The following is a 25,257-nucleotide window of genomic DNA, read 5'->3' on the forward strand; positions in this document are numbered from 1 at the left end:
CTAGCCTTGTATTCGAGCATCCCCCATCCCCAAGGCAGGATAAACTTGGCCATGCATCAACACTTATCGCAATAGGGGTAGAACGGGATGAATGCTTCTGCCAGAGTGGTGAGGCTTACATCCCACCACTTTCATTATCTTGTAAAAATAGCCGAATGTTATCGCCATGTTGTATTAATAAAATAAATGAACGCCAGTATTTTATACGTTGGAGGGCGAGATATTGGCCGTTTTGTATTTCGTGTCTGGTTTACGGCACGAAAATACATTTATTTGTTTTTCGTTTCCCGAGTGGAAGTACGCTATTATTTGCTTTATGAACTAACTCTGGCAAATGAAAAACGGTTAGTTTATAGATCTTACGAGAATAAGAGGTAAGAGTGGATAAATTCGTAATGTTTCAAAGTGATCTGGAGGCAACGTATAGTTTGCGATGCAGTCGCATCAGGCTTCATCAGTTTTGAAAAATAACGTAAAGTTAATTTTCATTTGCAATGAAATATAAACGAGAATATTCAGTGAATGAATAATTTATGGTAGATGAGATGCATAAATGGAATGTATAAAAAAATAACAAATAATTCAATACTTGTGATGCACTGTTTGGAACCTTTGGTGTGGTAATGAATATTACTGGAGTTTTTTCCCAACACCAAACCGTTATTTTAACATCTCGACACGTGTCGAGATGCTATTATAACGGTTGGTGTAATATTCATTTAAATTATTCAATAAAATGAAAAAATATTTTTTATGGATAATTTTGTAATTTAGAAGATACTGAAGGATAATACATGAAACGTAGATCTAATGTAGTCACATATCAGAACAACAGGTAACAGCAACTTTATTCTTGAACAAGTCTGTGAATTCTTCTCAAATGATAGTTTTCCACCGTTTTTATAATGCCTCTTTCAAGCTTATTTCCTGATATGTTTGAGGTTCGCAGGAAATTTCTCACTTCTATTTGTTCCAAATATCTGAAATACGAAACGTCCGTTGTTTTACAAACATGATTTCGAATATTTTATCCAGTGATTGTGTAAATAAATTTATTTTCAAATGATAATTGTTAACCTGTGGGTTGGGCTACCAATCGGACGCGTCCCCAGGTGATGGAAAGGGGAACGGCCAGGGGACTGGAGGCCCTGTCCGGGAAGCCAATGTGGCCTTACGGACGGGGTCGCCGGACTCCTGGTCAGTGGCAGCAATAAGTAGAGTGGGGAGAACTAAAACTCCCCAAAAGCCTTTGCAAAACATGCCGCCGTGGACCAGCCTATCCAAGCTAAGGTGTAAGGAATCGTGCCGACAGCTGAATGGCCGCAGGGTGATATGCGGTTATGAACGATCCCCTTTGGGAATTGGACGAAACCTCATTGTAATCAGCCTACTTCTGGTAATGCGGAGCTCTGCCAAAGGTGAACAACTCTTTCCTTGCTACTCGTGGGAACATACATGAATGAAACAAACACAAAAACAGAAACAACAAAAGCAAAAACCAATTCCGAGGCTGGACAGAAGTGCTCACCTCAATCTAAGGCGGTGGCCCTCCACGGAGGGAACCTCAAGAAGGTTGAAGAAGTCGCGCAACGACAGTAATGTCGCTGCACCTTCCAAAACCTTCACGAAGGCCGCCGTGAGACACCTCAAGTTTGCCAAAGAGAGTGTCTGTTCGGCGAGTCTTGGCCTTTACCTGCCGATATAACCTGTCCACCTTCCTGGAAAGGACAGGATGGACGATGACCTAGGAGGACAACTCCTTGGGAGTATGTACAATGGGTCACATGTGACCTAAGTGCTGTGGGTATATACTCACCCTCCCTACTCTACAGATTCAGAGATACAGATAGTTGTTACATTCTAGCTCAAAAAAATGGAGGTCTACCTAGACTTTCCGCTTTTCCATTTTATTGAGATCTCTTGATTCCAATTTCTATGAGATGTTCTCATAGAAATTTATTACTAGTGTGTTCAGAACTATTGTGAAAATAAAGATTCATTTATAATATAACGTTATTTCAATCGTCTGATTTTCCAACATGATTTGAATATCTGGGAGAAATATATCTCTTCTTCTCTTAGAAATCTGATATCACACCATCTGAATGTTTTATCAAAGGAAATAACGAAATACTCTGTTTCATCTAATAACCGAACTCAATGGAACATAACTTCATGAAAATATAGACTGAACTTTAATATTAAATAATGATAATAAAGGTTTCGCTTCACACCTCAAAATCATTCTCCCACTTCAGATTTTTTTATACTTTTGCAATATCTATCGAAGAATTTCTCTGTACTGGCAGCTGGTATATAAATAATTTTTGAAAACTGAAAATATAACATTCTGAAGGTTTTGATGTATGAATTTTTTGTGTTTCTAAAATTCCAAACGTTAAGAAAGTTTTTTTATTGCTATTTCAACAGCTTATACGAATTTGTTTACTGTTACCGATCATCATCTTATAATTTTGATAGGTATATTATTTGCACTACTTATTGTCTAGTCATCACCTTAGCCAACCAGATTTTCTTTATTACTTTGAGTTCTGTTGTTAATTCATTAACAACTTTGGCATATCCTATCTAAACTAGTAAATTCAATAGGGTTACTACTACTTTCTATGCAAGAACAATTTTTCTTCATGATTAGGGAGAATTTGTAGTAACAAACGTCTGCAGTAGACAGCATCAGTGATATATGCATTGACTTCTTAGACGAGGGTTATATCTCGAAGTCATAACAATGACTGAGCTTGTTATTTCTTCCAAATCTCTTTTCATGCAACCCGTTTTAACAATTTTGTTCCCCGTGCTAGTTTGCACAGGTCCTTTGTTGCACATGATTAAGGTTATCTATAAATAACTTGTTGAAGTAGTACTCCAGTTTTCTTCTCATAGTCCCTTTACAAAGATTTTCTTGTGTAGGTATGTTCCCAAGTATATCTGTCCGAAAATATCTTAGTATAACATTTGGAAATTCACTCCGCATAAGAGATCAGCATAGGTACAAATCAATGATTGAATTGAAATAAAGTCATTATAATAAACACGCGAACATGGAGTACAAGAAGTTGGTTCCAATCAATGTTTTCTATTACTATTTCAACACCATTGGTGATTGCTTCAATTTTTCCAGTCCACTTTCATTTATTTCCCGATATTTTCTTTGTTGGCTGTATCGTTCATTGTTTTCTGTAGCTTTGGTGATTCAGAAGACAGCGATATTATCAGAAAAAAATACTGTTGATGTTAATTACACGACATTGTAAATACTCACAACTGAATAATTTGGAAGTTACTTTAGTTTATGATTGAGAGCTACTTTCAAACAATTTGACTGTAATTTTAATATTTCTCCCTCCCAGTATCAGTGTATAATGAAATTAACTAAATCTCCTCCCACACCTGTCTTATAGTTTTGTACGAGACAGTTTGTTATCTGGATTCTTCCAGTTCGGTCTCAATCGACATTTGCGCCCCATGGTCCTTTATGGTCATTTCGAACAGTCCTGAAGGCACTTTTTGTAGTTCCATTTGGATAAATTGCATTCTTCAATAGTGATATGGAAACTCGCTCAGCTATTTTTCTAAATTTCCAATTGATCTGACATCATTTTTCTCCTTATTATTCCTTATTTCCAAACGCAACAGAAAGGGGTGGAGAGTAATATATTAGTTCTGTTTTTTGACGTTACTCATAACATTATACAAAAGATAATCTGAAGGTGAAAGCTATTTTCCGGTATGTTTTGGCCGTGTCAGCAATTTCAAACAAAATGATTGCAATTTTGATACTTTTCTCTCAAGTATGATATTGTGATATTTGAAAAAGTTGCCTAGAATGTAATAAAGTGGGCTGAAACTCCTCCTCTGTATTTTTCAACAGAATGAAACCTGCAGTACGAATATCCGAAAGTCTTATCCAGCCCTGCATTGCATTCGAGCGAATTAGACACTCGAATGAAATTTCCGAATGGTTTTCCTCCTGAGCCCGCCTTATAGTTCTGCACGAGACAGTTTCTTATCTCGGTTCTTCCAGTGAAGTCGCAATCAACAATTGCGCGCCATTGTCCGTAGTTACGGCAGATCGCACACGCAGATACAGCGCACAGAATCCATTGCCGCAGATGTATAAACTTTAAGATGGCTAATTAAACAACTTAGTACATTTTACCGCTTACCGAGGTAGACGGTAATCGCGTTCCTACGAGTCGACTTTACAGCGCAATTTCTCCGGAATAATCTAGGTCGCGCTGAATTTACCTAATTATCTTTTACTACGTTAGCTTTAATTTATTATTCCGGCTTGAATTAGTGCCATAACCGAGTCTCAACTATTCCACCATACTTCGGACAAATAACAATGTCAATGTTAGTCGCGAAATCTAATGGAAATTTTGACTATCCAAAAATCAGGTTTCTGCAAGTACCTTAGTACTGGGTGTGATAGCTAGGCAAATATACTGGTTTATTCCACTTACTTCAGGACATTTAAAGTAAATACATTTTAAATAAATATACCGGGTGATCCTTTACATATTCCCCTTTTTCAATATTATACACCATTGATAATTTACAACAAATCAACATATACTATTGAGGAACTAAAACTGAACTGAAATGATTTCATTTTTACCTAACACAAAACACTAAAATACCTTCCTTTATTTACATTTTTGAATACATCATGCGGTTATATCCATGTACTGGTTTTATTATTTTTCCTCTACTACTCTGATTTTCTACAAATATAACATCAGCATTGCTGCCTTCTAATACTTTCGGTTCTTCAACTACAGAATTATCATTTGTTTTCTCTTTTAGAGTAATATCTAGAAACCTCCTGTAATAATAGGAGCTTTCTAGTTCCTTAAATGCTCCTTTCTCATTTATTTATTTTCTGAAATGAATTTTAGCAGTGCTGTCACCAGATGCAGATTTTTCCGCATCAAAATTTGGAAGTTAGGCAATTCCGAAAAAAGCTGTAGGGTTCGTGCCGAGCGCACGAAGGCCGGCCTTTTTGAAATCTGATCATTTGGTATACCTACTTAAATTCTCTCACATTATGTGGTTCCAGAACTGAATTTTTAATCTTAATTAAAATGCTTTTTACTTACTATTCTCTTCTCGATAGATTGACAAAAAGATTGATTTGTTTTTGTTCTCTTAACTTCATCTTACTCTACGAGGATGGTATTTTTCTCAGTCCAAGAGAAAATGAAAGTCCAAGGTCTCAAATATAAAGTATAATAAGTAGAAAAACGACTCCATGGACAAAATAAAAACGGATAAAATATTATATAAAAGGAAAATTTTGAATTATTTAAAATGAAAGAAACTAGAACAAGGGAATGCCGCCAATTTTACCATGCTATTTACTAATAATTTAACCTGTTGGATAACTACAAACGCACCAACTCGGTCTTACTTTTACTTTAGGGAGAGTGGTGTATAACTTCAAATTTTAGCCCTTTTCTGTAATTGTATTATCAACTTTAGCTAAACAATCAACACTAGGAACCCAACAATATATAATCTCTTCGCAAATGGAAAGTGGACTCAGACAAAATAATATGTGAAACTCTCTAAACATCAACTGGTTAGTAAAAAAAATAACAAACACTCACATAACGCCTCATTGGGTGGTTCACGGTCAACTATCGGTTCCGTTGACCCGGTGTGTTTTCAACACCAACCCTTTAATTTCGAACTCCCCTGTACCCTTACCGCTTTATGATTTCACTACCGATTTTACTTAAATTTCGCACCACGCGCTTATAAATAAATTAACTCCCCTAATTAGGTCACCTCCCTCAGCCTCCAAGGTTGAGGGAGGCTGGTTGTTCTGATTATTGGAGTCCCTGGTGGAATGATGTCCTCTCTACTCTCGAATCTTAAAATCATACCGGCTTGCCGCACTAAGGCAGAAATCTTAGCCGCACAGATGCGGAAGACTGTCATTCTTGGCTCACTGCGCTTGCTTAGGGCACACTATTATCGGGCCCAATGATCACTTACCCCACAGTGTGGAGAGTGGTCATTGGTTGATAATGATGGCGCGTCCACCCGAATGTATCGGGACTTCGGAGAATAGGACCTGACCAGCGCACACTACGGTGAAAAAAAAAGTCGTACTGAAACACATGAAACTATGTAAATCAAAGTTGATTTAGCGTAAGAGATCCATTCAAATCTGTTTGAAAATATCCCTTTTGAAGTTGAAATATAAGCAAATATTTTCATAGTTTTCACAATATATTGATACTGAACCAAGAAAATTGATTTGTTAACAAATAATCTACTTGTATATCGAACAATGAAGTATACGTAAAATTTTTGAATTTATTTTCATAAAAAATGCATTTTTCTCTCCGATATATTTAAAAAATCTAGGCATTTCATCAATCCACAAAATAACCTTTTCGATTGATCAAACAAATGGATTCAAACCATGCTCGCTTAATTTATAACAGATATTTGCATCTCTCTAGTACAAAACGGCATTTTGGCATTCGTATTCGTGATCAGTTCAGTTAATTCTGTTGTTGAAAAAAATGCACGAAAAAATGTTCGGGCAATAATTTGCTGCAAAACTCGACGTGGTAAATTACAGAACAGAATCAGCTAGTTTCAATAATTAACTAAATTGCCGTTTTGCCATGGAGATTTTAATTTTGGTTTCCAGAATGGAACATTTCAACTTTGAGGCCATATCGCTGCTTGGAAATGAGAGTATCCAAATTTAAGCATTTATGAACAATAAATTCTAGTTGAGTGAAATATTCCGATGATTTCCATTGTAAAATTTCAGAAATAGTCAAGGGATGAAATTTTCATGTGGAATTATTCACGGTTGCTTTCCATATTTTCAATTTGGAGAACAGTGTTCTTATGGGTTAAACTTTTTGAGTTGCATAAAAACTTTAGCGATTTAAATTCAATATACACTGAGAGGAACTGATCAAAAAAAGTTCCTTTTGTTGTGAAAATATACATCGTGTTTAGCATGATTGTATTCGTTTTTATCTGCTGTGGCACTCATTCCTGCTAAAATGTTCATAAGTGACAGCTGTTGAATTTGTACTAAAGGAAATTGACACTATTTTGATTAGCGTTGCTTTCGTTTAACTTTTGTACATCTCAAAGAGGTCAAATTAAATTGCATTAACTGTAATATACAGGATATTCCATATTCGATGGTCTAGAGAATAAAAAAAGACGAGAGTTTCTCAAATTTTGGTTTCCCATGTAGAATGCTGTGATCTAACGTTTGAAAATATTTTCATTGCCGCTTTGTTGCCATATCTACATGTTTGAAATCTATTTTTCCGTTGACTGACAGCTGTCGCACCCCTACGAACGACAACCCTCAGAAGTCAAAACTTTTGTGAGCTAAGGATTAACGAGGTTTTACCTTTTAAAGTGTGATTCCTAAAATTAAAAATCAAGTGCATTATACACACATTCTCAAAATTTCAACTTTTTAAAAATGACCTTCGGGTCTTCGAAAATTTACTCCTTTATAATGAAAATTATTGTGGCAAACTGATATTGTTTTTTTAAGGATTTCTTTTGAATATTATTGAATCAGTCTGAAAAATTCAATACAAATGGTGAATGTTTTTCTATTTCCAATCCAATACAAGTGATAATATTGTGAAACTAGCGTCGCAATTATTTGACATTTGATACTGACATGACAAAAATTCGGTAGCTCGGGTGCTTGAAATGCTGACCATTCACTAACGTGAAAATTGTGATTCAGTCCATATAATTTTTTTCAAAAGGTTTGGATCTTCGTATATCCATGTCAGTGCCATTTCGCGAAAGTCTACCCGTTTTGGTGGATCATCTCTATGCAAAGCTTGCAGCCTAATGAATTTATAATCGTGCATATTATGTTTTTGTAAAATTCTCCATATAGAAGTTTGAGATATTCCCAAATCAACCGCAGCACTAGATACTGATGCATGAGAATAAGCATATAAATATCCTAAATGTTTATGTCATTTAATATATCACCAGTCACCGGACTCTCTCGATTTTTTGAGGCACGAACTTCTTCATAGTTGAGGTAATTTCGTTGTCTTCTGAATTTTCTTCCATTCATTGCCGGTAAGTTAGGATATAACTCATTAAATCTTCTACAGGTCCTTGATATGACTTTAGCGCACTCACCATGAATATAAAAAAAGTTTAGGATTTCAGATACGAATAATTATTATTATCAATCTTCACTACTTCGATATGATAGTCGGACTATTCAAACAACTTATTGTCAAATCCATTCTTTTGTTTTTTAAATCGAATTAGATCATGACACACCATTATCCTTGCCGAAATTTAGTTGCGAAATTCAAAATCAATGTTTTAAACTCTTGATATTCGAGTAGATGAGTGGAAATAGAAAAAGATTCACCATCTGCATTGAATTTTTCAGACTGATTTAATGATATTCAAAAGTATTTCTTGGAAAAACAATATCAGTTTGTTACTTTAATTGTCAATCTAAAAGAGTAAATTTCCGAAAGCCCAACACCTACGCTATTTTTGAAAAGCTGAATATTTGAGAATGTGTGTATTATGTACTTGATTTTTAATTTTATTGGAAATTGTATGCTTGTATAAGTTGGCTGAATTGGCTGAATACAGAATTTTTCATTTGAAAAAAATTAGTTATGGTCGTTTATCAAAAATACTAATTGAGACGTATTTTCCAGACTGTATAAAATTAGATTTGAGTTTCGTTCTAAAATAACAGCCATCATACCTGATCTCAATATTGCCAGAATTTGAGTTCTGTTTATCAGTTAATTCATGCGATATCAAAATATTAAAAATACCGTGTTAGGAATCACACGTTAAAAGGTAAGACCTCGTTAGTCCTTAGCTCGCACAAGTTTCTCAACTTCTGAGAGTTGTCGTTCGTATGGGGGCGACAGCTGATTAACGGAAAAACAGATTTTAAACAGATTTTTAAACCATGTTGATTATTATTTTAAAAACGGTGAGAGATATGTATAGAACATATAGAACATAAAAATGCAAATAACAGTAATTAATGTAAAACTAAAAACAAGTCCAGAATAATATCTACTAAAACTTCTAGCAAAGCGTGTATACAAATTATTTCAGGGAACTATTATCCTGGGCGAGACCGGAGGAGATGTAAAACATCTCCTTTGTTATTTTATAGACTGGGAAAGCACTTGTAAAATTGTATCACCGCAGTATTGAATTTCATCTTACTTCACAAGGAATTTTATAAAGTCGACATTGTGAGTCAGGAATTCCTACTTTTATGCGTATTTTCTGTTGGAGAGGATTGAAATCATTATTGTTATGAATAAGTTACATCTGAAACATTGACTTGAAATTGAAAAATTATAAACTAACTCAAAATTAATTAGATTAATCAGATTAGTTACAGGACGGACGTACACAACCTCAATCTTCGATTCCGAAATCAGCTTACCACACCAAAACATAAAACCTCTCAATTCAGAGGGATACAATGGAATCCATTTCAAACTTGTAACAGTAATCACAAAGCTTGTTTTCCTCTTTCTTCAAGCACCATCAGCCATCAACGTCTCTTTCTGATGATACCAACCTCGTTGACGAAATTCAGTTAAAAATAAGTTCTTTGTTGTCTCATATATGAGGAAAGTAATTTCATCACATTCATTCCGAACTAGAAGTTTCATTATTATATACACTTAATTTCAACAATCGAATTTTGTATAGACTTAATTGAGATATGCAATTTTTCATTAGTAAGGTTGGAAGCTATGACCAAGTGTATAACTCAATTAGGAAAGAAAGTTTTTGGCTTTCTACTACTCCATCTTGATACAAAAATATAACCCTTTCAATAACTCAATTATAGTTACAGGCCAGAAATTAATTTTCTCTACTCGTGAGAGACATGAATATTTGATTACAAAACAGAACTTCAAACTGTAAAATAACAGTTATCTTGCAACACGGGAGATATTTTCAAGATATGATGAAATATCAGAGTTGAAGTTTTGTTTGATGTAAGATAAACGTTTCTTTGAGTATCAACAGTTGATATTTTTACTATGATCAAACTTACTTTCATTGGAAAAACTCCGTTGAGTATATTTGCTGAATTCCTTACCTGCAACAAAAAAAATATTTACCTATTTGTTCGAACATAGCTATAAGTAGAGAAGTATTTTTTGTGATGTTAACGTCAATGAATGCATACGTTGTTATGCTGCCGAATTTCTAGAAAGTAAAAGTAATGATGGAGTAAAAGTTGGTTGCATGAACCAACCATAAGATATTGCAAAATTCGTTTACAGTAAAACTTAAGGTTGATTGTGATATTGGAGGACGGTTCAGTGAGTCTTATTTTTTTACCCAACTCAAAAAAGCACAAAAACTTGACAGATTCTAATGAAGGCAAAAAAATCAAAATGGTTGAAACCAAACTGGCGCCGCACGGTACGGATCCGCGACGAGAACTGAAAAAATAATTGATAAGATGGCCAAACTAACCAAAAATTACGAAAAGACAAGTAATTCATTGTACGCAAGTTGACTTCAAAAAGAAGTATGAAACAATATTTTCATATATAGATCAACCAATGGAAAGAAATAAAAAGTATGAATGAAACAAATTAGGGCCCATATTTTTTTTGAGATCTTCACTTACGAAAATTATGTTTCAAATATAAAATTATAGGTCGGTGGCTTTGCTGGCGGCGAAATAAACAAAATTTTGAAACTTACTTTTTTATTTTTCTTGGATGATTTCGTGTATATTTGAAAATATTGATTATTTCATCTCTATTTCAAGTCAATTCAAATAATTTTTTAACGAACTGTTAAAAATAACAGACAAATTGTATGTTACCAAAATCATGGTAACAACTATCTTTTCCATCTAGTAGCGGTTGAAACTTTTGGTGTTTATGGCCCGAAGTCTCTGTAATTCGTTCATGAACTCGGAAGAAGATTAGGCCAAACAACGAAAGATTACCGTTCTACCTCTTTTTTGGTAGAAAGAATCAGTATTGCTATTCAGTGTGGTAATGCTGCTTCGGTCTTTGGAACTATTCCCCCTTCACATAATTTCGATGAGATCATGCATTCAGAACAAGCCGAGATGTGTATATTCATCAGTCTTCTATCAAGATTAATTCTCAAGTGATTGATCCACCTTTTCCTTTTTCAGTGCGGTCAATGGACGTACGTCATGCTTGCCCCCCAAATATGAGCTGCAGTCCTCGTGCTTTTGATTCCCTTTCATTGGAAGAGCTTCATTGAGCAAGATCCGAATCGATTTCTCTAAGAAACCCTCCATCACTTGGAAGGATCTATTGCAGCTTGAGAAATGGTTCTGATACAGATTATATGGAACATGTTCTTCCTTGCGAATCAGTAGACAGTTGAACCGTAAATCTTGCGAAGAAAATTGGCTTTGATAATTTAGGAAACACTTGCTACATGAATAGCATTCATGAATATCTGTTCATGACAAAAAAATTCAAGAACGAGGTTTAAACGATGAACGAGAACGAGAATGTTTCCCACTTATTCACCAAACTCAAACACCTGTGACGAAAGCACCAAACTGTTACGAAGTTTCGAAATAGATGAACACTTCAATCTAGCAGACCACCATTATAATCTTAATGCAGTCATTGTTCACCGTAGTTCTGGCGTTGAATCTGGTCATTATAACGCATTGGTCAAAGACGAAACGGACTGGTTTGAATATGACGATAGTTGTGTCACTAAATATTCTGGCAATAGCTTGAATTTATTGGAGCCTCTGGAGACACCCTACATTTTATACTATGAAAGAGAAGTCATTGGCCGACCAAGATCTTCAGATGATGTGGTGATATATATATATATATATATATATATATATATATATATATATATATATATATATATATATAGTAATTGTGTTTGACGTAAGTAATGGAGTATTAAATTATTTCTACATCATCATTATGTGAACGTCGATAACTTGTTATTTAATAATAACACATAATGATTAACATCTCTTCATGAAGTGATTTTGAAAAACTATTTTTTCAATAAAATTTAGTGTCGCCACTCCTTAAAAGTTGAATGAGTGGAGGGTTAGAAATTTGATACCCAAATGACATTTCGAAAGTAAAAATCGACCTATTATAGAGATTTTTTAAAATATTTTAATAAACAATATTTTCGTAAACGTCTCTCTGAAATGTATATAGGTACCCATTGCTTTAAACAATGATTCTATTGGATATTACACATCAAACTTCTCCGTTACTGTATGATCACCTGTAACATGCACATACACCAAATATTCAACACGAAGTTCTCTAGGATTAAAAAAAATAATGAAGAACGTTTACAGTTTTCATTATTTCAATAAAAGGTGCATTCCATTGTTTGGAGATCTGATAATGAACAGAGATCGCCATGTCTCACTAACATAACTCAAACATAAATCTTTTTCGCAGCAAGAAGCTCCCAACTTCAATTTTTGCCAACGAAGGCTAATATTTCCAAGAGGTTATTATCTTCCATTCCTTGCTTTATTATACAACAAACCATCATAGCAGCAAGAAAATTTTAACATCGTCATCCATATATGAATTTACGAGAGTTTCGCCCTTACCGAGGGAACTGAAATTCTCGATAAAATGTCTTGACTTCGTTGATTTCATTATTATCGGACCCAATAAAGGACCTACTGAGAAAAAGGTACCTCTAAAGAAATGATGGAGCATGCATTTTCATTCCACAAAATATAATATTTAGTATAGAAATGTAAATATGTAAATGTGACTGTTAAATAATAAAGCATTATCTTCTTTGAACTGTCACCAAAAAAATTAAAACCTTAGGCTTCTTCAATTTTTTTATATTAACGTTATATGCTGAATAAAGTCCACTGAACATAATAAAGAAATTGAAAAAGCCACTTCATCCTGATTTTCAGTCATATTCCAAAAAGTGTTAAAACTGGAACTTCTAGCGCAGAATAAATCCAAATCAAGTACTTTTCCCAATCGTACAATCTTTTGATTGATATCTTGATCTTCATTCGAAAGTTCACCTACTATAAAATATCAATATATTGATATTTGAGAACACCGGCTTCAAGGAAGTATTATGTAACCCTACGGAATTACGTGAATGACGCTCTGAAACGTGAAAAAACAGCATATATGCAATATATTTTAAACAAAAATAAAAAAAACTCTAAAGCAATTTGGAAAAATTTGTCATATTGGGGTGTGAATACAAAGAGTTCTTCACAAATCAACAGACTACCGCAAGAACTGCGTAATCCAGAAGAAATCAATAACTTTTTTCTTAATGTCACTGGAAATTCTACAATTAACAGTGATACTTTATTATTCTATAGTAATAACAGATTCAATGTCAATGCAAGATTCTCGTTTATGGAAATATCCAATAAGGATATCTTTGAAGCTATCAATAAAATAAAATCAAATGCTTTCGGTATCGATAATATCAATATTAAAATGATTTCATTCATTATTCCACATTGCATAGATGAAGTAAAACATATTTTTAATGAGTCTCTGAGGCAAGGCATTTTTCCTGATCTTTGGAAAATTGCTAATATTTTACCCACTTCCAAAATACCTACACCCACCTGTTTCAACGAGTTACGTCCAATAAGTATTTTACCAGCATTCTCAAAAATTTTCGAAAAAATAATAACACAACAAATCAAAGTATATTTGGATACAGCTAACATACTTCCAGAAGTGCAATCTGGATTCCGACAGAAACACGGTACCAACACTGCTCTGTTGAAGGTTATCAATGATATCACTACTTCTCGGGACAAATCGATGGTTTCATTTTTAGTTATGCTTGATCAAAGCAAAGCATTCGATCTGGTAAACTTCAAACTATTGCTGAGTAAACTAAAATACATTGGGTTTGAATGCAGTTCTTTAGATTGGGTGAGAAGCTATCTCACAGGAAGGGCTCAACGGGTTATACTGGATAATGGTCAATTATGCTCATCTCTTCAGGAAACTTCTTCTGGTGTACCACAAGGTAGCATTCTAGGTCCATTATTGTTCTCTCTTTTCATTTTTGACTTTCCTGCCACGTTATCCCAGTGCGACGTACATTTATATGCTGATGATTTTCAATTATATCTGTCAAGTCAATCTAATGATATTTACCATGCTATCACCAGGATGAACTTGGATTTAGAAAATACATTTCTATTTTCCAAAAATCATGGCCTTCGAATTAATCCAAATAAAACAGTAGCCCTATGTTTGGGATCTGATCTACAAAGAAATGAAGTTGAAACAAATTTTCATCTTTTTCTTGACAATGAACCGATTGACTGGGTGAGTTCAGCAAAAAATTTAGGGGTATATATTGATAACAATCTCTCGTTCAACGAGCACGTTAAACACATTTACAAAACTTGTTTTTTTAAACTGAAATCCTTATACAAGTTTAAGTTCCAGCTTTCTCAAGAAACAAAGCTGAAATTAGTTCAATCATTGATTTATCCCCATATTGAATATTGCAGCTCAGTGTATTACAACTTCTTACCAGACTATAATAAACACAAACTTCAACGTATACAAAATGCTTGTATGAGATTTGTGTGCTGCATAAACTACCGTAATCATGTAACTCCATATTTATTGAAATTAGATCAGCTGAATATTGAGTTTAGAATTCGTTATCTCATATCTGTATTCTTATATAAACTATTGGAAAGCAAAACTCCTAATTACTTGTTCAGATTACTTAGTAAGCGATCTGATAATCATTCTATCAATTTAAGAAAAGATACATTTACCATTCCATATCATGTTACCACCAAATTTGAGGGATGTTTTTCTTACTTTGCACCAAAGTATCTAAATAATTTATTACCGTATATGCATTTGTCTATATATCAATTCAAAAGTACTTTGAAAATTAATTTCTTAGATGTTCAAAAACGATTGTAATCTTTTATGTTATCTTTATAATCTCATAATAGTTTGTTTTATATTATTTTTGTGTCTATTGTAATTGTTATTGTTATAGGTAGTCTTTCTTACTGTATGCTTATTTTTTTTTTCCTAATTATGGGACGGGTGGAAGATAGCCTCCGGCTAACCCTTTTCCATTTGTGTATAAAACCTGTTTTTGCACAATAAACATTATTATTATTATTATTATTATTATTATTATATATAAATATCAATAATATAGCAACCCCGAGTAAGATTCCAGAGCTAGATGCCCTTCATGATTTTAGCATACGATATTATAACTTAAATAGGGTAATCAAGCAATTTTCTCGCTAAAAAGAGGTTTCCCTTTCAAATGTCTCCGAACCGGATATAATAATATCAGGACAGACAATGCCGTTTTCTGCTTCAATACGTTTGTTGGGGGTTAAAATGGATACCAATATGTCTTGACACAATCATGTCGCTGAAATTGCAAAGGCTGCATCTCAAAAGCTTGAAACACTGTTCCAAACCAGAAAACTGTATACACCTCAGCAACTTTTGATGATTTATAAAGCTCAGATCAGACCTTCTTTGGAGTATTGTATGGAGCTCCGCCCCTAAGCATACCCTGAAGCTGCTGGATTCCATCCAGAAAAGAGCCATCCGCCTGATTGGAGACGCGAATATCACTTGCAATCTTGATAGTCTGGAATATCGAAAAAAGACTGAATATTTGACTCTCTTCTATAGATACTTTTACGGGAAGTGTTCAAGTGACTTGAACCATTTGATTTTGCAACAGCAGTACATATTAGAAATACGCTACGGACTGTGGCTGATCATCGTTTTGAGATTCACTCAGTACACCTCGAACTTCACTGTTCAATAACACATTCATTTGGAAAACTGTGTTTATGTGTTAATCTCCAGCGATTGTAATCGAATGTGAATCATAACTTTCGCACAGACACCGCTCTTAGAGCGCCTTAACGATTTTTCTGTTGTTCTTGTGTTTTGTCAACAGATGCCAGATCACTGAAATGAATTGTGTAGGAGCCAAAATTGGTACAGATATAGAGGAAAGTACCCTGAGCAACATACTGAAAGTATTGTAAAGTTATGCTGTTCTAATTAGTCAATCGACCTCTATGTAGAACAGTAGTTTAAGCCCGAACAAGAAATCGCATGGTAAAAGGCAAGTTCTCGTTGATAATAAGTTCGTACGGAAAAACATATTTTCACACACAGGGGGGCGCCAAATGTCCCGAATGAGATCTTCTGAGCAACAGAACATTTATTCTCTAAGAGGATTAATTTTGATGAATCCAGTTTCTTTCAGCTTTCAAAAAGTTTCTAGGGTACCACTTGGACTTTATTTGTCAATACCAAAACTGTCTGAATTACTAATCGCGTGCGTTCAGGAAAATGTACATAGTTTGTCAATCTCAAAGTGGAGTATTCTTCCGAATGAAATTCATGCTTCGGTAGCCTTTCCTATGCCTTCTCCGTCGCGAACCGTATCAGGTTTTCAGCCTTTTGCAGAGGTCACCAAATGAGGTAATTAACTCCTTCAACAAGCTGGATTTATTTGGTGAAGTTTAAATAGATTTGAGCCTCGATAAAATCTCGTAGGTTACAGTGGAGCGACTTTGGACCTACCTAATCAGCTTATAGATATTATTTTTTTTGGCGACTGAGTCGTTAACGGTAATCAATAGTGATTGCAAAAAATGATCCACAAATCATTGAAATTGAAATGCTCCGAACAAGATTACATTTTACTTTATTCAAGTTCAACTGTTTTTAGTTATATTTATAAGTTATGTTTAGTTATATTATGTCCCAAGTCCTCTTCAATAGGTGTATTAAACTTTATCCTCCATGTTGGATAATGCTTCAACACTAGAATTCTTGGAACATAATTCAATTAAATTTCAATGCATTGTACTCTGTGATAACAAGGATAACATCGATAGTGACGATTCACTCATATGTTGAATGTTTTTATATCTACAATTGTTTAGAAAAATTATGAAACAGCAATGTTCAAAAAAAATTATAAAATGATGCTTACCGATTTGTGATCAACAATTTGTGATTGCGAAGTCTACTTGTAATAATAAAGTTCACTAACTGCTGAACTGTTGTCTCAATATTCTATATTCTGGCTGGGATGATTATACAGAAGAACATTTTATGTTTACAGCTTTTGTCGAGATTTCAACATAAATGTTAGCGCATAAACACACACATAAACGTACAGAAGGTAACAGATTCCGACAACACTCCCTTATCCGAACAGAACAAGCTTCCTGGAGTAGATCAGGAAAACACCCAAAGAATGTAAAGTAAAAATTCATTACTAGTGCACTTCCTGGGCTGGAAGATAAAAAAGCAGTAAACACTCATGAACCCTCGGTGACATTTACATATCGCTGAGAAACTGGTGCCATTACAAGAAAATAACAGTCGGTCTCGAGTGATTTTCTTGGCATTTAAAAGAGCATTTTCTTTGTTTTCATCCGACTTTGTATACATGAAAAGCCCGTAAACATTTTAAATCGTCTCGAATCTTGGGATATTAAATGTCACGATTTCCGCGGCGATTGTTGAGATTTGATGTGTTGGAAATGCGGTGAAACGTTCCTTTTATATTTTTATCGGGATTCGAGATTCTTTGATTCCGGTGCGGAGTTCATTTCCAATTTGATCATTCATGAATGACATGGAAGAATGGTGTGAATTAAAGGCGAATCGCTTTTCTGTCCTGAAGTCATTCCGTTAAAAAAAGGAATGCGAAACGATATTCATGATTCGTTATGAAAACGAAATGAACGAAAAATGTTCCGGAGACTAAAATTCAAATAACTTCAGGAGTGGGATTAGGTCAATGAAGTGAAAAAAGTCATACAGAAAGGTGTGAATTTTCAATCGATATTACATAAAAAATATTTTTTTGTTTTGAAAAAGGGGATACTATTTTTTAGTGTTATTCAGAAAACTTTATTTTCAAAAATATAAAACTCTCTAGTAAAAACAACATAATTAATAGAATATTGAACTTGACTCACTACCACAAGCAGTTTCGAAAACATATCCTACTATTGTCCCCAATTATTATGATACTCTCATCATTTTATACGTTTATACGAAAAACTTTAGATTACAAAATGTGATAAATATTGTACTATTAAGATATTCTCATATCGATACTCTGGCCAAAATTATAAATTTGAGTACACAATACGTTTTGTTGTTTGAAAATGATTTGAATTTTGGTGTCGTACAATTTAATTTTTTTTCTTTTATTACAAACACATTTCTAGAATTCTATTTCTCTTATTATTTCATATAAAACACATAAATAAATCCTGATGGACTAAATTATTTTTATTTCTTTAGATAAAGTTTTAGATACTAAGTTTCTGAAAATTGCATTTTACAAATCCAATCCAAAATATTACATAAAACCAATTTTCCAATTACACCTGTAGTGACGTTTGTAGCGATTCTATCTGTGAAAATTTTAAAAATTGCTCATACAATAATCTTGAAAACATTACTCATCCTGATAACGACATCGTTTAATGTCGTTTGATGTCCCAATATTCCGCCGCTGGTAGAGAGATCCTGTAGTGAAATAGAAAATTCTAGATCTACTTACCATTTGTTTGTCTCAAAACCATTTTCAATTTATTGAGCAGTTTTATTCAAGCAAAGGACTAATAATGAGAAACCCGTTGAGCCCTTTGTTAGCTGAAATTTTTATGGACAAAGTTGAAAATGAAATTGATGATGATCAGTTGATTAAAAAACGATTTTGTTAGACTGGTCAAACACGTAGATTATGTCTTATATTTTTTTAAATGGTACAGGTAAGCATTTGGGCGAATTCATCGAATTTATTCTGTCCACTAGTTAAATTCACCACTGAAATGAAGGTAAATACTTCAATAAATATTCTGAGCGTATTTAACACTGAAATTAACAATAAATATGATTTTGCAATTTTCCACAAACCATCTAATTCGATCATACATAATTCTTCGACACATCCCTATCAACATAACATAGCAGCTCTCAACAGTATGCTTCACAGACTATTAAGTATTCAACTGTCAGAACATAATTTTCAGAAATGACAGAATCTCATCAAATAAATCGCTCTAAACAACTATCACAAGGTAGGTATCATTAAATCATTTTTCGAAAACAAAATATTTATCAGTTCCATCCCACTTCAACAAACAATTATAAGCGTCATAGGACATTAACATACTTTGGTGATTATACCAATAACATCTACCATTTCTGGAGAAGGACAGACTTAGACGTGGTTTACTGGACGAATGATAATTTGGGTTTATTGGCCAAATGGGGAGAACCTCTTTCTGCAGAATAGTAAAACATAGTAGTTTTTCGAATGTGAAGATAAATTCCACATTTGCAAATAATCTTTAGAGACGCGTGAGTTCAACCACAACTATAAAGTATTACATTTGGATCAGAAAAATTTGAATTCAATCTTTTTGAATGCTTAGAAATTATTATATTTAGGAATTTTGATAATTTACTGAATGACCAAATAGAATTGAATTCTTCTCCTCTCAATTAGTGTTCTAATGTGGAAACTGGTAGTTAGTTTATTACATGTTCATTAAACTTTTCAATCAGATTATTAGTCATTCGGTAGTTATATGATTCAAATAGTTATTATATTGAACATGTTCATTTGCTGAGTTGGAATGATTTTCTCTAATGCATGTGAAGTTATTTGTTATTACTTAGGTAAACGGTAACATGACTGAAATAGTAAGAACATAAAGCACATATTGACTAAAATTCAGTGAGTATAAAAATGCTTGGTGTCTGTCTAGTAGAAATCAAACAAAAATTTTTTTTTAATTATACCTACACCTTTATACAAAACTCTTCGATTCATTCATAACAAAAAATTGTTACCTGTAAAACGAATAAAATCCTATTATTGTGATTATTCTTTCTCAAAGGCTAACGGATAAGTCAACTATTACTCAGGAAAAAGTATTCAATTTCCAAAAATGACAAGAGAGGGTTCAAAAGTGTCAGGTAATGAATTCTAAAAAATATTTGTAGTGAGTCACCACTACATTTACAGCAGTTGATAAATGTCGTCCTTCTGATCGTATATAATTTCAACAACGCCAGTGAAAATTTTGTCCGATTCGTCTTACACAGTGTTGGTTCAGAGAAAAAACTTTTTCAAGAAACTCAAAAAAAATCATAAGATTTGAGTCCGGTGACGTGAAAAAATTATTCCTTTTTTGGAGTATATATCTTCAAACCCATGAGAATTATTTGTCAAGCGTTGTTACATCTCATACTGAAAGTAGAAACCAATCCCATTCTATTATTCAAAGAAAATGTCAATGAATCGATAACCCCTTTCATTCAATACTTTTTGGCATACTGTATAATTCCAAACAGATACTTTCTCTGAGATACTATGCTTGTTTAATACCTCGAAAAACTCATCGTATACTTGCCAATTTAGAAATTAATTGATAACTATGATAAAAATGACATATCACAGTGATTTCATTAGTATTTTTCAATTATATCGAGATTTTTTAAAGGAAAGCAGCTAATTTAGCCGTATTCTACTTTTAAAATCCATAATTTGCTATATATAGAAATATTAAGTAAGGGGTTCGAACATACTACCCACCTCCAAAACAAAAATTATCAAAAAAATATATATCTCTAACATTGGATTTCGCTTCCGTGCACTATTAAAAACAAAAAAAACAATATATAGAAATGAACCAGCAGCAAACTGTTCATGTGGACTGTAGACCTGGCGGATCGTATTAAATAATTTTTACTAACCCAATTTCATGATTGGCTGAAGTCAAAAAAATTTAATTTGAATTCATGTTACGGTGACGAATAGAAATCGGAGAATGCGGGGATGGTTATCGCCATCGTGTTCAGTTAAGGAACTGATCACGATTTGAGTATTGAAATTCGATAGTGGTACAGTTATGAATACTTAAAATTTTTGTTATCTGTTTGAAATGTGGCGTCCTTGGACAAGTACTAATAGTAATAACGGGTGTGATAACAACGCAGACTTTTTCCAGTGTAGTGATTTCAATAGCGATGATAAACAATGCGAAAAAGAGATACCTGTGAATGATATTCGGATATTCATCCAAGTTTGGTTTCGATAAAAAAAAATTATTACAAGCTACATCAGATTTGACCGAAATTCCTTTCTCTACTTCACGTATAATAGTCAAAAACAAATTTTATGAAGGCAAGACGCGATGATATGGGATTACCAAAACCTTTAGATGTTCATCTAATAAAATCATTGAAAAAACAATATACGACTGTTATAAAAGCAATGAGATTCCTACAACTGAAATCATAAGGAAGAAATTGAATACTTTCGGCCATAACGTGAGCTGATGTGACAAAACTCTTCAGAATTGGATAAAGAATCTAGGATTTAGATTTGAAATAATGAACAAACGTCATGCAGTTGTGGAAAGCAGAAGAATAGTGGAATTGCGTTACAAATACTTGGAACAAATAACTAAATACAGACAAGAACAACGGCAAATTTTCTATTTTGACGACACAGTTGAGAAAAGGTGGATTGATGGTTCGAGAATGTGTACGCCTAACATGCATGCAAACAAAGGATCGCGACTAATCATTGTGCATTGTGGAGAAGGTGAAGGGTGGGTTCCGAATTATTTGAAATAATGTGGAAAAACTTGAGGACTGCAATGTTGACTATCATAAGAACATGTAAGCTAATATTTTCGAGGAATGGTGTGAAAACACATTGATCCCAAATTTGTGTGCGAATAGTGTAATAGTTATTGACAACGCTTCCTATCATTCCCAACAGATCCTCAAAGTACCGAATAAAAGTTCGAGGAAAGATGAAATACAAAGTTTTTTAATGGATAACAAATTGTATTTTGAAGATTACTATACAAAAAACTAACCATGTGAAGTCTTACAGACAAAAATATTTGAAAAAGTGTATGCCCTTGTGAGTATGCTGAAAAATATAGACACATCATGCTGAGATTTCCCTATTTTTGTGTTTTCAATCCCATATATATATATATATATATATATATATATATATATATATATATATATATATATATATATATATGAAAAATTAAACAATTTGTGGACACAACACTCAAAAACAGGGGGCAAACCGCGGACACGTGTTTCTGGCTATTGGCCTCATCAGCGCGGTGCAGCCAAGTGTAAAGATGGGAAACACTTGTTTGCCGAAATCAGGAAACAACACAAACGCATGGAGTCAACAACAGGAGCCAACCTGTAACCGAATTCCAAATTCCAAAAACCAAACATGAAATGATATCAGAATTTAACGTAGCATCTGAATATGTAATTATATACAGGGCGTTCTATTTTAAAAAATGGAATTTTGGTCTGTAGCACCTACACCAAACAGCCTGTATATTTAAAAATTATATCAAAATATAGCTCTCATGAACTCCTAAAACTTTTGTATGAAACATTTTTGCGTATCTCCTTCAACAAACCAGATATTGCCTGTCACATAAAATGTGGGACACCCGGTATATATATATATATATATATATATATATATATATATATATATATATATATATATATATATAATCTAAAAAGGTTAATGCAGTCAAGCTGCTGGAAAATAATTTCATGAAAATCAAAAAATTAATATTAAGTACTTTTTAATCACTCCCATTTTGCATATTGCACTTCTACTTTTTAATTTTTTTCTAATCTATATTTCAGATTCATTTTATACCTAAATGATTATTTTATAATTACGTTTGAACATCTTATCAGGTACGCTAGCTATTTTCTGTATGAACTGACATGATTAAATACTGAGTAATATGAGTGATTGGAAGAACGCATGCAATATTTACATATTACATAAAATAAATGAACATATTTCAAATGTTTTCAACCGCGGAGGCACAATTATATATGGATAGAATGCTGAAAGCAATTAACGGCAAAAACAGTTACCATACAAATGTGAATTGATGTTAACCATTGTGCAAAAAAAATATATTTATTTATTCTTTGTAATATTTTGCATATGAATAAAAAATATTTCATTGGATTGTGGTATCGATGAACGAAAATTGATGACTGATTGTTAGTTCTGGATATACACGAAAATCATACCATATACGTTTGAGTGGAGTGAAACGGTAGTTACAATGAATTTATGCACGGTTTTCAATTCTGGTGATATAGATGAAAACAAGAAAAATGCTGAAATGTGGAGAAAACCAGTGTTTTTATCGACGTTCTCTGGATATTTGTACCCTTCACAATCCGAAAAATATAAAAATTATAACTATAGACACATGGGAAAAAATCAGGTCGATAAGTTACTACGTAATTCAATGTATTTTTCAAAAAGAAAAATGTTCTATTTATCAGTTGTATTTGAGTTTGCAAATATGCATTATTTGTATGTTGTATTCAAATAGAAATATTCTCTGTGCACATATATTCCCAAACATTCATAGAAGATTGTGTAAAAAGGTGAATTCTGAACCAGACAATCATGTAAACAAAGTACAACATACTAGAAGAACACCAAAAACCGAAATATATTGAGTACATGAAAAATTCAAAACAATTTATTCAACTCACATATTATTTTTTTTGAGATTATTCATGACGTTTCATTATATTCCGTATCAAATGGGATTGCATCGAACTCTCTCACGACTTTTCTTTACTTTTGCTTTATCAAAAAGCGAATGAAAATACATTATTTGATACTAACATTCCATTCACTGATTTCATTATATCCAGATTCGCCACCCGAGACCTTCTTAATAATTATTTTTGAGCTAAAGAAAACTCACATGTAATCTGAAAATCAAATCACCAAAAAACGGTTTTTTGTTGAGGTATGAGTGGTATATGCGTTGATTATTTCCAGTTGTGAAACTATCAGAGACCTTCCTGGAATTTTTCAAAAAGTACGAGAGTTTGTGAGGAAAAGAACACAAGAATTTAATTTTTTCAGCGTTCAAGCTTCAAAGTTAGGTATTCTTATAAATGAATTACTGTATACAGTTACATTTTTTCTTCAAATATTTCAAATGAATGCAAATATAAAACGAATTTCATGAATTATTTCCACTTCAGGAGAAAGCAGCGGCGTATTGCATGATGTTAATAAAAAAATCATAAAATTTTAGCATCTTGATGAGACATTCAAGACATATATTTATATAATGAAATGAATATAACCACGTTAACGAGGAACACCCCGAATACTATGAGTCCCGAAAAACTATAAGAAATCACAAAGCACCCTATTTTTGTGAATCGTAATGAACCAATTCTTTTCTGTAAATTTCTGTGAACAGTGAAAAATATTTCCATTCTACAATTTTAGGTGCTCACTTCGTAGTACTTTCTAAATTTTAAGATTATATTATTTGTAAAATTATAAAACAAGAATAAAAATTAATTGGCCCTCCGGGCGACTTCATTGATTCCAGTGGTGCATTTGGAAAACCCGAAAAAACCTGCAGCACCACATCATCTGAAGATCTTGATCTGCCAATGTCCTCTCTCTCATAAAACAAAATGTAGGGTGTCTCCAGAGGCTCCAATACAATGCCAGAACACTTCGTGACACGACTATCGTCAAACTTAAACCAGCCCGTTTCGTCTTTGACAAAGGCGTAATAATAACCAAATTCAACGCCAGAAACACACTGAGCAATAACTGCATGAATATTAATATTGGTCTGCTAGATTGAAGTGTTCATCTATTCCGAACCTTCGAAAGGGTTTGGTGCTTCCGTCAGAGGTTGGGTCTTGTTTAAAGATCATCAGTGTTATTATTAGATTGACTAGTACCTCAGCTATAGTTGTTTCCTTATAACAGTCAGTTAGTTTGGCGCATGTTCGGCAATACAGTCGATCATCACCTGTTTAAAATTCCATTTTCGAATGATTTAACAATACGCTTTGCAGGGACTGGTTATTAGTCATATCAGGAAACGCTAGATGAAGTTCCAGAAATTTACATACCTTTTCGCTACCTCTTAAACATTCACCACAAAATAAACAAGTGAGGATTTTCTCGCAAAAAATTTACAAACACAAGACGAGATAGACTGTATGGAATCATTCAATACATAGCGGTCAGGAGTATTGATTCTGCTATTGTTTTGCCCACGAAGAGTATTCAACAAGA

The 25,257-nt window shown here is 33.3% G+C and overlaps 1 protein-coding gene and 1 long non-coding RNA gene across 4 annotated transcripts in view; both read right to left on the minus strand.

The window, feature by feature from the left end:
* The window catches only part of Sema1a (Semaphorin 1a), a 1,123,890-nt gene that overhangs the window by 389,047 nt on the left and 709,586 nt on the right, over positions 1-25,257 (minus strand). The window lies entirely within an intron of this gene.
* On the minus strand, positions 13,902-15,132 carry LOC141484948 (uncharacterized). The gene is made up of 2 exons (XR_012466897.1): positions 14,000-15,132; positions 13,902-13,943 (listed from the first exon to the last, which is right to left on the minus strand). It is a non-coding gene; the product is annotated as an uncharacterized lncRNA (long non-coding RNA).

The sequence above is a fragment of the Leptinotarsa decemlineata genome, unplaced genomic scaffold (assembly GCF_025532065.1).
Source record: "Leptinotarsa decemlineata unplaced genomic scaffold, Ldec_3_MD MMD2_tig00026299_RagTag_RagTag, whole genome shotgun sequence".
Classification (NCBI taxonomy): Eukaryota; Metazoa; Arthropoda; class Insecta; order Coleoptera; family Chrysomelidae; genus Leptinotarsa; species Leptinotarsa decemlineata.